Source organism: Arachis ipaensis, chromosome B5 (genome assembly GCF_059453495.1).
Source record: "Arachis ipaensis isolate K30076 ecotype BB chromosome B5, ASM5945349v1, whole genome shotgun sequence".
In the NCBI taxonomy this organism is placed as follows: Eukaryota; Viridiplantae; Streptophyta; class Magnoliopsida; order Fabales; family Fabaceae; genus Arachis; species Arachis ipaensis.
The window spans coordinates 120,562,247-120,574,183 of record NC_142440.1 but is presented as its reverse complement, the minus strand read 5'-3'; positions in this window follow the sequence as shown (position 1 = coordinate 120,574,183).

The window sequence follows — 11,937 nt, the reverse complement described above, 5'->3', positions numbered from 1 at the left end:
GACAAAATTATTCGAATATATTTTTTATGATTTATCTAAAAGTATTTTCGGCAATATCAGAATCTCAATCTCATTACTGTTAAATATGTTCTGAACTTTTATTATTTATACACGCCTAATTATTTCACATGTCTTTTATCAACCTTAAAAAATTAATTATATAATAATATCATTTCCTAGTTTACCACAAAAGCATAAAGCATCTGTTTATCTGTAACATGCATTTGGCCTTTTTATCAATTTAAAAAGGGTACTAGTGATTATCTCAAATGCCTATTTTGTTTATTTTACTAAGTAATATCAAGTGCGTGACTTGTTCTCACTTTCCCTTCTGCTTACGTAAGAGGGCTGCTTTCAAAGTTGGCAATGACTTAGATCCAAGACTTAAGATTATGTTGCCATGTCATTCTAAACAAAGTGCCATGCGAATGGCATCATATCAGAAAGAAACAACTTAAGACGCCACACGTTTAATTTTGTGTTGATGATATCATATTAGTTTTTAGGGTTCTTTTAATTAATTAATTAATCTCTCTATGTGCAAGCACATATTCTCTCACACAAACATAAACATGTTGCACATCTATTTCCTAAATAACAAACTTGTTTAGTGTTTTTAATAATAATTGTTCGTTGGACTTGATTATCTCATTAGGTCGATGGCATCATCTGTTCCTTTTTCTTTTAATTATATTGTTAATATTTAGTATAATTATTTTCTAATGGGTGTCCTTTTTCTTTTCATTGGTTCAAATAGGATAGAAGGACTTATTTCATCAAACTTTTTAACACCACTTTTTCCCCCTTATTAACATTCGGAGTTGTGTCATCAATTTGTTCCACCCAAAAAAGAACTCTCATTTTGAAGGTGTGTAACACGATGTGGTGAGATCATCTATTTACACATCACCCATATATTATTTTGTGGGCTCAGTATCATCCAGTCACATAATTAATTGAAAAAATATTCTAAGTACAATAAGGGCGGCATATATATATAGAATACTTTTGGTTATCTTCTCAAAATTATTAATTTGCATTGATTCCTTAGCATAACCTTTTTATCCTTTCAATTTTCTTTTAAAATACTCTATCGTTATATTATTCTACAATAAATTACAGGTAACATGCATATTTTGATACCAATATATTTGTTTTTTACTTCTATTTTATATTTTTAAAAATATTAATTTTAAATAATTATATTATCAATATTTAATAATTAATTATGATAAAATTTGTCAATAATCATAATATTTTATATCATATTTTTAACAATTACAATAATTCATTTTAATATTTTCATAAATATTATATAATATATATAAAGTATTTCATTTATCGCTCATGAGTGTAAATTTTAGAATTAACATTTTTTTATTTTGTTTTTAAATTTTGTTTTTGTCTTCCTTAATTATTTCATACATAACAATAATAATATATATATTTTTTTATCGAAATTAATTCTTTTCAAGGTATAAGTTAAAATTTTGTCATCCTTTTATAAATCTAACTTTTTTTTATTCTTTTAATTATATATAATGAGTGTTCATACTCAATTTTTTTCTTTTGTTATTGCAACAAAATTATTTTTTACCGAAATTATTTATTATAACGCAGCATTACATCCATCATATTTCATTCGAGTTGTTTTTGTTCATTCGAGTGCTAATTATATAGATGTAAGAGTTTAATGTAGTAGAAACAATGAATTTTATTTTATTGAAAGATAATTGAATTTTTTTATATACTATAACTAACCTGAGAGAAGTTATCTTTTGTAGGGGTACTGAATTTATCATTAAGAGCTTAATGTATATACTTATTCTTGCTTTATCACATTATTACATGGATAATAAATAATGATACTTATTTAATAAGACGATGGTCTGAATTTGTACGAATTTTATATATTTAATTTGATTAAATTATTTTCATTAGTTACCGTTATGAAAATGATTCTAATGTGTAGGTCTAGACATCAATAACTTAGATATTATTTAAATAGTTAAATTTTAATATTAGAATTTAATTAACTAATTTTAAATGAATTTGACTTTTAAATGAATTTGAAAATTTATGTCACTTTATTAGTTAGTCTATTAAATTTAGATATATAATATTTATTTTTTAATTTTTAATTTTATTTTTTACTATTTATAAGTTTATTTTTTAATATGGTAATATATCATATAATTTTGATATATTTTAATTTTTATCTATTAATAATTAAGAATTAAATCATTCAAAATAATAATGATATTTTTTTGTCAATAATACTAAACGGGTATAAGAAAAAGAATACTTTCAATACGTGTTTGACATAATATTTTACGTATATTAATATATTATTATGAAAAAGATAATATTTGTATATTATTAAAATTAAAGTGTGTGTATTAATATTTTAAATTAATTAATAGTCAAAATATACATGACTATATCATTAGGAGATCAGAAAGATGATATTCTAATATAATACTAACTATACTAATGTAAATTATACAAAGTATACTATAATTATATATAATTATTTATTTTTAAATTAAAAAATCAAATTATTATATTATTAATTATAATTTATTTTTTAATTTTAAAGTATTATAATTAAATGCATATACTTTAATTAAGGGATAAATATATTAGTTTATTAAACATAATTTTTAAATTGAATTTTGAGAATAAAATAATATTTTAAATTTTTTCATTGTTAGAAATCCCATTATTAGTTTATTTTCGGTAGGTAGTTTGAGATTTTGTTTTTTAATATATTGGATATGATTTTATTTTAATATTTTTTATTATGATTAATTAATAATTTTTTTCTGATATTAAAAGCACTATATTTACAAAAAAAAACATACATATTAATATATGATTATGAAAAAGATAAATATTTTTATATTATGAAAATTAAATTTTGTATATTAATATTTTAAATTAGTTAATAGTAACAACTTATATTATTATATTATTAGAAAAAAGATAATATTTAAAGTTATTACTAATTATACTAATAGTACATAACTATTTGTTTTTAAATTACAAAATCAAATTACTGTCTAATATTAATAATTTATTTTTAATTTAAAAAGCATTATAATTAAATTTGTAAACTCTAATTAAGGGATGATATATTAGTCTATTAAACATAATTTTTAAATTAAATCTTGAGAAAAAATTATTTCAAATTTTTTATTGTTAAAAATTCTATAATTAGTTTGTTTTAGGTAGTTACTTTGAGATTCTGTTTTTTAAGATATTGGGTATAATTTTATTTTTTTGTTATTTATTTTATTGTTGATTAATAAGTTTTTTTTTCTAATCTTAAAGCACTATACTTACCAAAGGAACCTATATATTAATATATGATTATGAGAAAGATAATATTTATATGTTATTAAAGTTAAAATCTGTGTATTAATTTTTTAAATCAATTGGTAATTAATCTTTTAAATCAATTAATGGTAGCAACCTATGTGATTATAACTTTAGGAACAATAATATTCTAATTTATTACTAAATATACTAAACGTAAATTATACTAAAATTGTACATACTATTTGCTTTTAAATTAAAGGATAAAATAAATTACTATATTATTAATTAATAATTTATTTCTTAATTTTAAAAAATATTATAATTAAATGTATATAGACTCTAATTAAAGGATAAATACATTAGTCTATTGAACATGATTTTCAAATTGAATATTGAGAAAAAAATAACATCATAAATTTTTCATCGTTGAAAATTTCATGATTAATTTGTTTTAGATAGTTACCTCAAAATTTTGGTTCTTGATGTATTAGGTATATATGATTTTATTTTCATAATTTTTATTATATAATTAATTAATAATTTCTTTCATAATTTTAAAAGCATTATTATTATATTTATAGAAGGAATATGTTTATTATTATATGATTATGAAAAAAAATTATATATTATTAAAGTTAGAATATGTATAATAGTTTTTTAAAATAATTAATCATAGGAACGTATATAATTATACTAAATATAAATTATATAAATTAATCATACTTAATTATTAAATTAGAGAATCAAATTATTATATCATTAATAAATAGTTTTTTTCTATTCAAATTATTAGATGAAATTTTTAAATTAAATTTTGAGAATAAAATAATATTTTAAATTCTTAAAATTTATATGATTAGTTTGTTTTAAGTAGTTACTTGATATTTTATTTTATGATATATTGAAAATGATTTTATTTGGATGCTCTTTATTATATCATTAGTTAATATAGTAAATAGTCATTTACTATGAAAGGTTAAGATGCTATTAAGAATGACTATGAATAATTTAAATAAACTTTATAACTATAAAAGCTTTATTCTGTTTGATATTTCTAACCAAATATCAATTCACTACAAGAAAATATTGGAATAGCGCAGCGACCGATTTTAGCGACTGAAAAAAATAGTTGCTAATAGCAATCGATTTAGCGACCAATCTAGAATTTCCAGGATCAAATCAATATTGGTCGCTAAATCGGTCGCTAATAGCAACCGAATTAGCGACCGATAAGTTTTAAATACAAGCAAAATAAAATCGGTCACTAAAATCGGTCATTATTTTTTTATTTAGCGACCGATTTAGCAACCAAAACGGAAATAATGTCTTTGGAACTGTTGATCACAAAAGCGGTCGCTATTTTTTATTTTAGCGGCCGATTTTGCAATTGATAGTGAAATAGGGTGAATAACTGTTTGGTCGCTAATTCAGTCACTAAATTACTGGTCGCTAAATCGGTTGCTAATTGTTAATTTAGCGACTAATTTTAGTGACTAACATAATCAGTCACTAATAGCCACCGAATTAGCGACTGATTAGTTTTATACAGCTAGAATATAAATGGTCGCTAAAATAGGTTGCTATTTTTTAATTCAGCGACCGAATTAGCAACCAAAGCAAAGGAAGGAATGTCCTTGGTACTCTCTGTCACAAAATCGGTCGCTATTTTCTTATGTAGCGACCAATTTTGCAACCAATCTATAAGTAAATAGAATAACGTGGTTAGTTACTAATTCGATCGCTAATGTTGTGGTCACTAAATCGGTTGCGATTTTATAAACTAATCAGTCGCAAAACCAGTCGCTAAGTTAAAAAAGGATATTTTCTGAATTACCCTCACTAACCCTAACTCATCCACACCATTCTCATCTTCTCCAATCAGACACCATTGTCATCACTGAGCACCATTGTCGTATTCTTCACCTCCGTCTTTTGTGCGTGTCTCGCCGCCGTCTCCTGAGGTCCCATTGGCATTATCTTCTCCGGTCTCGGCGCAGTCTCCTGAGATCTCGTCACCATCTTCTTCTGATATCTTGGCACCATCTTCGTCGTCTTCAAGCAGGTAACCTCCTAATCGCTGATTCTGATATATTTTGTTAGGTTTGGTTTTTTCCCCTCTGGTTAGGGTTTTAGCGATGTGCTTTGTTGAATTTGCTTGTTGATCCGTTCCTTTATCTGTCTTGATTCTTTTTTTGTTGATTTTAGGAGATTAACTTGTTGAATTTGCTTGTTGATCCATTTTGTTTGCACATGAACAATTAGTCATGCTTCTATTGTTCAATTTGAATATATTACTGTAATCATTCCTTGTATATCGACAATTAAAATTGTACAAGTATTCCAAGTTTGACTAACATTTTCTCTGACATGCAAATCAATGATCTTTACTCTAAAAAATAAAAATAAGCTTTGATTTTTCACATTTGATTATGTCCTTTTACTTGAAGTTCATTGAACACAAACCATATATGACCAGAAGGCAGATGTTTTTAGTTTTGGAATAGCTCTTTGGGAGCTTTTAATGGGAGAAGTGAGTAATTTTGTGCCAGGCAGTGGTCTTTGCTGCTTTAACTTCCATTAGTTTTTCGTCTCAATCCTTGATATTACCTTTCTATTATTTTCTCATTGTATATTCTACCTTTTTTCTTTTAATCAGCTACCATACTCTTACTTGACTCCATTGCAAGTAGTAGTTGGTGTGGTGCAGAAGGTTTTGTTCTGTTCTCTTTACCAATAATTTTGGGGTAAACATTTTGTTTTTCTCTTATTTATGCAAGATAATTCTTTTGGTAGACATATGCATGATAATTCTGTTCTCTTATTTATCCCCAAAAATACAAATCCAAGACTTTCTGAATTGCTTAGTATTTATGTGTACTGTGCCTAGTTGAGAGGTATGTATGATAGGTTTTTTTATTCTTGCTTGCTTGTTCATGTAGGAAATATCGAACACTTCTTCTTAATTCCAGTTCTGTTGAAGATTCAGGAAGGGTAAGTTTGGTACATGGCTGTAAGTAGAGAATCATCATGAGTAACAATACTATCATTTTAATGTATGAAACTACTTTAAACTGAAATAAGTAAATTATGTTCCACTATCCCAAAGGTTGAAGGACAATGCTTCTGGTCATATTTTGCATTATTATAAGTTATGCAAAGCCTGAGTCTGTTTCCTAAAGTGAAAAACTGTCCTTTTTACCAAGACTGTTTGGCATATAATTGTATTAAAGTACAGAACTAAAGAATGTATTCAGTAATCATTTGTGGAGTGTTTTGGTTTTTTTAGTAGATTGGGCTTTCTAATTAAAAAGACCTAGTAATCATCAGTACATAGAAAGAACAAAAAATAAAATTCTTACCATCTCCTAAAAAGCTGTGCTCATTGATGGAAATTAGTTGAATGTAATCTGAAAAAAAAATATTTTTATGGTAATAGTGTAGCATATTATTGATATATTTTATGTCATGTACAAGTTATAGCTACAATTACGTATCAAGACACAAAGTTGATGATCGATATAAATTAGAACATGCATATCAAGATGAAACAACACCTGAAGAACCTGTGGAAATGATGAACCATTAGGAAGTTTAAGAGCCGAGGATGGTACATACGAAGAAGTTCAAGTGAATGAAGTAAATGTAGTTCACATAGATAATGAGGAGTTTGAGTTTGACCATGATTCTGAATATGACAGTAAAGATAAGATGGATACATTGCTTGATGATAATGAAGAAGATAACAATGATGAGAATCAAAACAATATTGATTACAATGATAGTGATAGTGATGATTATTAGTCTATCTCATTCAGGTGATTTTTCCTTTAACATTTGTAAAAAAATAATAGTTGCGTATTACTAGGCTATGTGATTGGTACGTGATTATTGTCTAATTTGGATATTTCCTTTACATATATACATGTTAACTAGTTTTGAATTTAATTGCAGATGTCTTATAGTGACAAAAGAAAAGAAAAACAAAAGATGACATCCAATAATAAAATAAAAAAGGTGAAACTGACACGACTTGCTAAAAGTTTAGAAGAATCAATGACATCCAATTTTACTTCTACTCCATCTGCTACAGCCAATACACTTCCGTCATTAACTCCCAATTTAAGTACCTCTGAAAACGCTCAACCAGTGTCAGATCAAAGAGAGCAAGTACCTAACAATGAAGTTGAAAATGAATGCAATCAAATTGGAGTGTTATCTACCCACGCATCTTCAAATGTTTAGACAAGTCAAAGAAAGCTAAAATTGGACTGGGGGGGATGGGTATGTTTTAACCTTTTCATTTTAATTGTCAACTTAGATGCATTAAAAGATTGTAGCGTTGAGGGTGCTAGCTAGTATAGTAGTAAGCTTGGTTGAGTTTGGCATGAACATAGTAGTAACCGAAAAAAAAAGATTATTTATTAATAGTTTTCATAAGTTTGCTATAATTGATGTGTCTCATGTGACAAAACATGAGCTTCAAGAATTGTTGGCATCTCTGATTAGGATGAGTTTTAGGCTGAAAATTCATGCATCTTATTTTGGTGTAATTATAATAGCTGTTTTATTAGCGCATTAAACAAAATGGTAAAATTAAAGATTTAATACTCGCCAGAAATTTGTGAAAAGAGGTGTTATCAGATTTTGGAATTGGATTTAGGATACACTTGGGGTTGTTACTTGGCAGTAACAGATTTTGTTTTATGTTTTATAGGGATAGATTTTGATTTTGTTGTTCTTGAGCTTGATACTTATGTGTCACATTTGTGTTAAGTATGTTTGGAGAGGAATTGAATTGAAGTATACTCTTTGAAATACATGTTGTCTCTTTTTATTTAAAATATATGTTATAGTCTTTGAAATGATTTTAATATCTCAACTACTTGAAATTATTCACAAACTATTATTTGCATAGTTGAGAACAGGCCCTTATCATTCTAAGTTTACTTCCTTAACACCATACAAGACTACAGTAATTTTATTTTTTGAAGTTATCCTCTTATATTGTATTCTGATTGATATTAAGTAACATCTACAGATTTTTACCTTTACCTACCGCAGCTCATGCGATTTCGGACATTATTAAAGGACATTACTTTCAGTCGTGGCCTTCATGGAAAAAAATACCAGATGCTACTAGAAAATTTTGGTGGGAAAAGTTCGAAGTAGGTTTTAGAGAAACATTTAATTTTTTAGATTAAGAATTCGTTCTTAGTTTGAAAAATATAATATATATCAACTTACAACTATTCTTATTTGCATTGATTATTCAGAGCAAATATCAGTTTGTTCCTCCAGATCTTCATTGGGCTCAAAAAAACTTTGAGAAGCGAGATGCTGCCTTACTAAAAAATTTGTTGAGAAAAGCCCGTGCAAGTAATGTCAAACCTCGATGGATAGGAGAAGTTATGTCGGATGCTTTGTGCGCTTATCGGAATACTGATGCTGGGTTTCTACAAAAGAGTGCACAAGGTCAGTTAAATTGAGCATCTGATTGCAGTGGGTTTAGAGCGGCTCTTCATACTACTGTCTCAATTTCCGTTACCCAACACAAAGCTAATATGGTGATGTTGTAGAAAAACTTAAATCTTTTATGTTATAATTTTATACACTTCAATTGGTAGTTGATACTCATAGCTTTTTTAATTTATATTTTTGGTAGAAAAAAAATCATTAAAGAGATCTCCAACACAGTTAGAATTGTTTGTGAAGACCCACAAACACAAGGATAAGATATGGGTGGATAAGAAATCAAAACATATTGAGGTGAGTCTATCTTAATCAAAATGTATATCTCTTCCTCTATATGTATTAAACAATATTGCGTTACTGCTAGTGTTCCAACTCATAGGGCTATTCTGTTTTATGGCTATGCGCTTGGGGTTACTGGAACTCTAAATTTGAGTGATCTACTTTTGAATAATTGAGTCCTTTTCAGTACTGTTTAATCTGTCAAAGGGAACCTCTTAGTTTTTTTTTTGGAAGTGTTATGAAATTTCTCTCATGAGATGCATGTAATTGATAATTGTCACTCTTAATTTCTTGCACCAATAATGTAGTTGAGAGAGTATATTCGGAGATATTAAAAACAGATCATTATCTTTCTTCTGATTTTTTGTTTTGAGTTCCTTTACTAGATTTTTATAAAGAAGAAACTTAGCTTGCTTTTCCTTTTGGATCTGTTCTGTGTTTATAAGTTAAGTTAATTCTGAGTGTGACATTCTGATAGAATCATAGGAGCAACAAAGATTTATATCTTAAATTTGTTTATTTATAAGGTGATGTTAGATGTTGGTATATGGGTTAAAAATTAATGCTAAGGCTATCTCGTTTGATTCTATAACTTGCTTTTATTGATTCTACTAATTAGTTTATTCAGTTATTAGTTCAGCTTTCTGAATTGTGAATTCTACTTGAGGTTATGGATATGAAAGAAACTTGTCTCAGTTGCTTTATTCATATTTGAGTTAATAGTTCTCTTTGGGTTTGGAATGGAAGGGTGGATGATAGCCCAATTTGGTGTTTATCCAAATTGACTCTAACAGTTGCTTGATTGCTTCGGATAAACATCATTAGAAAGTAAACCAACTTGTGGCTGAGCATGTGAATATGTGATGATTGATAATTGATCTAATTTTGATATTAGTAGAATGAATTTAAGAATGCTATAGAGCAGGCTACACAAAAAACATCTGAAGAAGGAAGTAATGCACCAAATGAGATGGATTTGTGGTGTGAAATAGCCAGAGTTAAAAAGAAAAGAATTTATGGACTTGGAATAGAATCCACTATAATTCACAAAAGACCTAGTTATCGTGGCTCCAGTTCTCAGTCATCTGATTGATTGCGAATGTCAGAACATGAAGAAATAATGAAGAAAATGCAAGAAGATAGTGATGACTTGAAAACTATGTTGGAAAAGATAGAAAATGGACTTGAACTAAATAACCGTTTGCTTCAACAAATGATGAAAAAGCTTAATTTTCAAATTCTAATTTCTCAACTAGAAGGTGGAGAAACAAATATAGGAGAGGATGAAGATGGTGAACGTACGTTTGAAGAGTGATTAATAGTTGTGATGCTAGTTAGTTAATAGACTTTAAATGATGTAATTAGTAATATGAGAGTTTTGTTTATTTATTATTGTTATTGTCTATGATATTCAATTGATGAGTTATTTTGGTGATTATTTAAGTATGTTATGTTATTTGAGATATATTTGTTATGGATTGGCTTTTATGTGTTAAGGTGTAGGTTCTGTGTTGATGGTTTTTCAATATTTGATGGCCTAGATGTAAAAATTTAGTAAAAATTTGATAATTAAAAAATTAAGATCAGCCATAAAAATCAGGTTACTAAAATGCTTGGTTGCAAATTAGCGACTGATTTAGCGACCGATGTTAGTTGCTAAAATACAGGTCCCCACTTAGCGACCAAAAAGTTGGTCGCCATTTAATGACCAATTTACTCAGAGACCGATTTAGCGACGGAAAATTTGGTCGCTGATTAGCGACCAATCCTTTTAGTGATCGATACTCTTTGGTGAGGGTTGGGTGGCCTTGTTGTTAGCGACCGAAGTTGGTCGCTATTTTCTGATTAGCGACCAAGGTTTTAGCGACCACCCAAATTGGTCGCTATTCTCGTAATTTCTGGTATTGATTTGTGAGATGCGTCGTTAGCTTCTCAAGTGGGTGTTACTAATCCAACGTGTTATTATACTATTTTAATTTAAAATAAAATAATAATTCACTTTTGTCCTCAGTCAAAACTGAGAACTGAGACTGCACAGAGAAAAAACTTCTCTATTAACGGCGATTGCCATTCTCCTCTAACCCAATGGACTTCTTCACTCTTCACTGGCGTTCTTTGTTTATGAATGTCTTGCATTCGTCATTTCTCACTCTACAGCAGCCATTTCTCTTGTGTAACCGTCATCTTCACGTCGCCGTGTCAGTTGTCGCTGTCATCATATGCAAAAAGGTCTCCCCTGTCGACATGCATGAAAAACTGAAGTTGTGGGTGGGAATTAAAAAACAAAAAAGAATTTGGAGACACCCTAAACATCAATTGCAATTTCTTCGATTTCACCCATCTACAAATAATTTAGAAGTATGAGGTTGGTGATATTATCTGCTGGTTCCAATTACCCAAAAAGAGAAAGAGAAAGTAAATACCCAGAGAAGAAAAAAACGATTTTGATTTGGGTTCCTTTAGCTTTTTTATTATGATTATTGATTAAGATAGAGAGGATAGCGAATTCAGCAAAAACAATAAGAACCAAGAATAGGATTTTGCTTTTGCTGCCCATAGTTGCCAAAAATTGAATTATTATTTCATTTTCAAATTAAAATAGTATATTAACACGTTGAATTAGTAACAGCCATGTCAGAAGTTAAACAGACGGCCCATCTCATAAATTGACGTTGGTTAGAAATGTTCTGTAAATCTTTCATGTTTATAACATTTATTTAAATTATTGATTGTTGATGCACCACTATTTCGTGGTACATTTTGTACTTAATTGAGTGGATTTTATCCACTAGTCTCACACTTATTCACAGAATTCACATGTTTTACATTTTCCTTCCTAATTTTGTGTTATGATTGAAAACATGC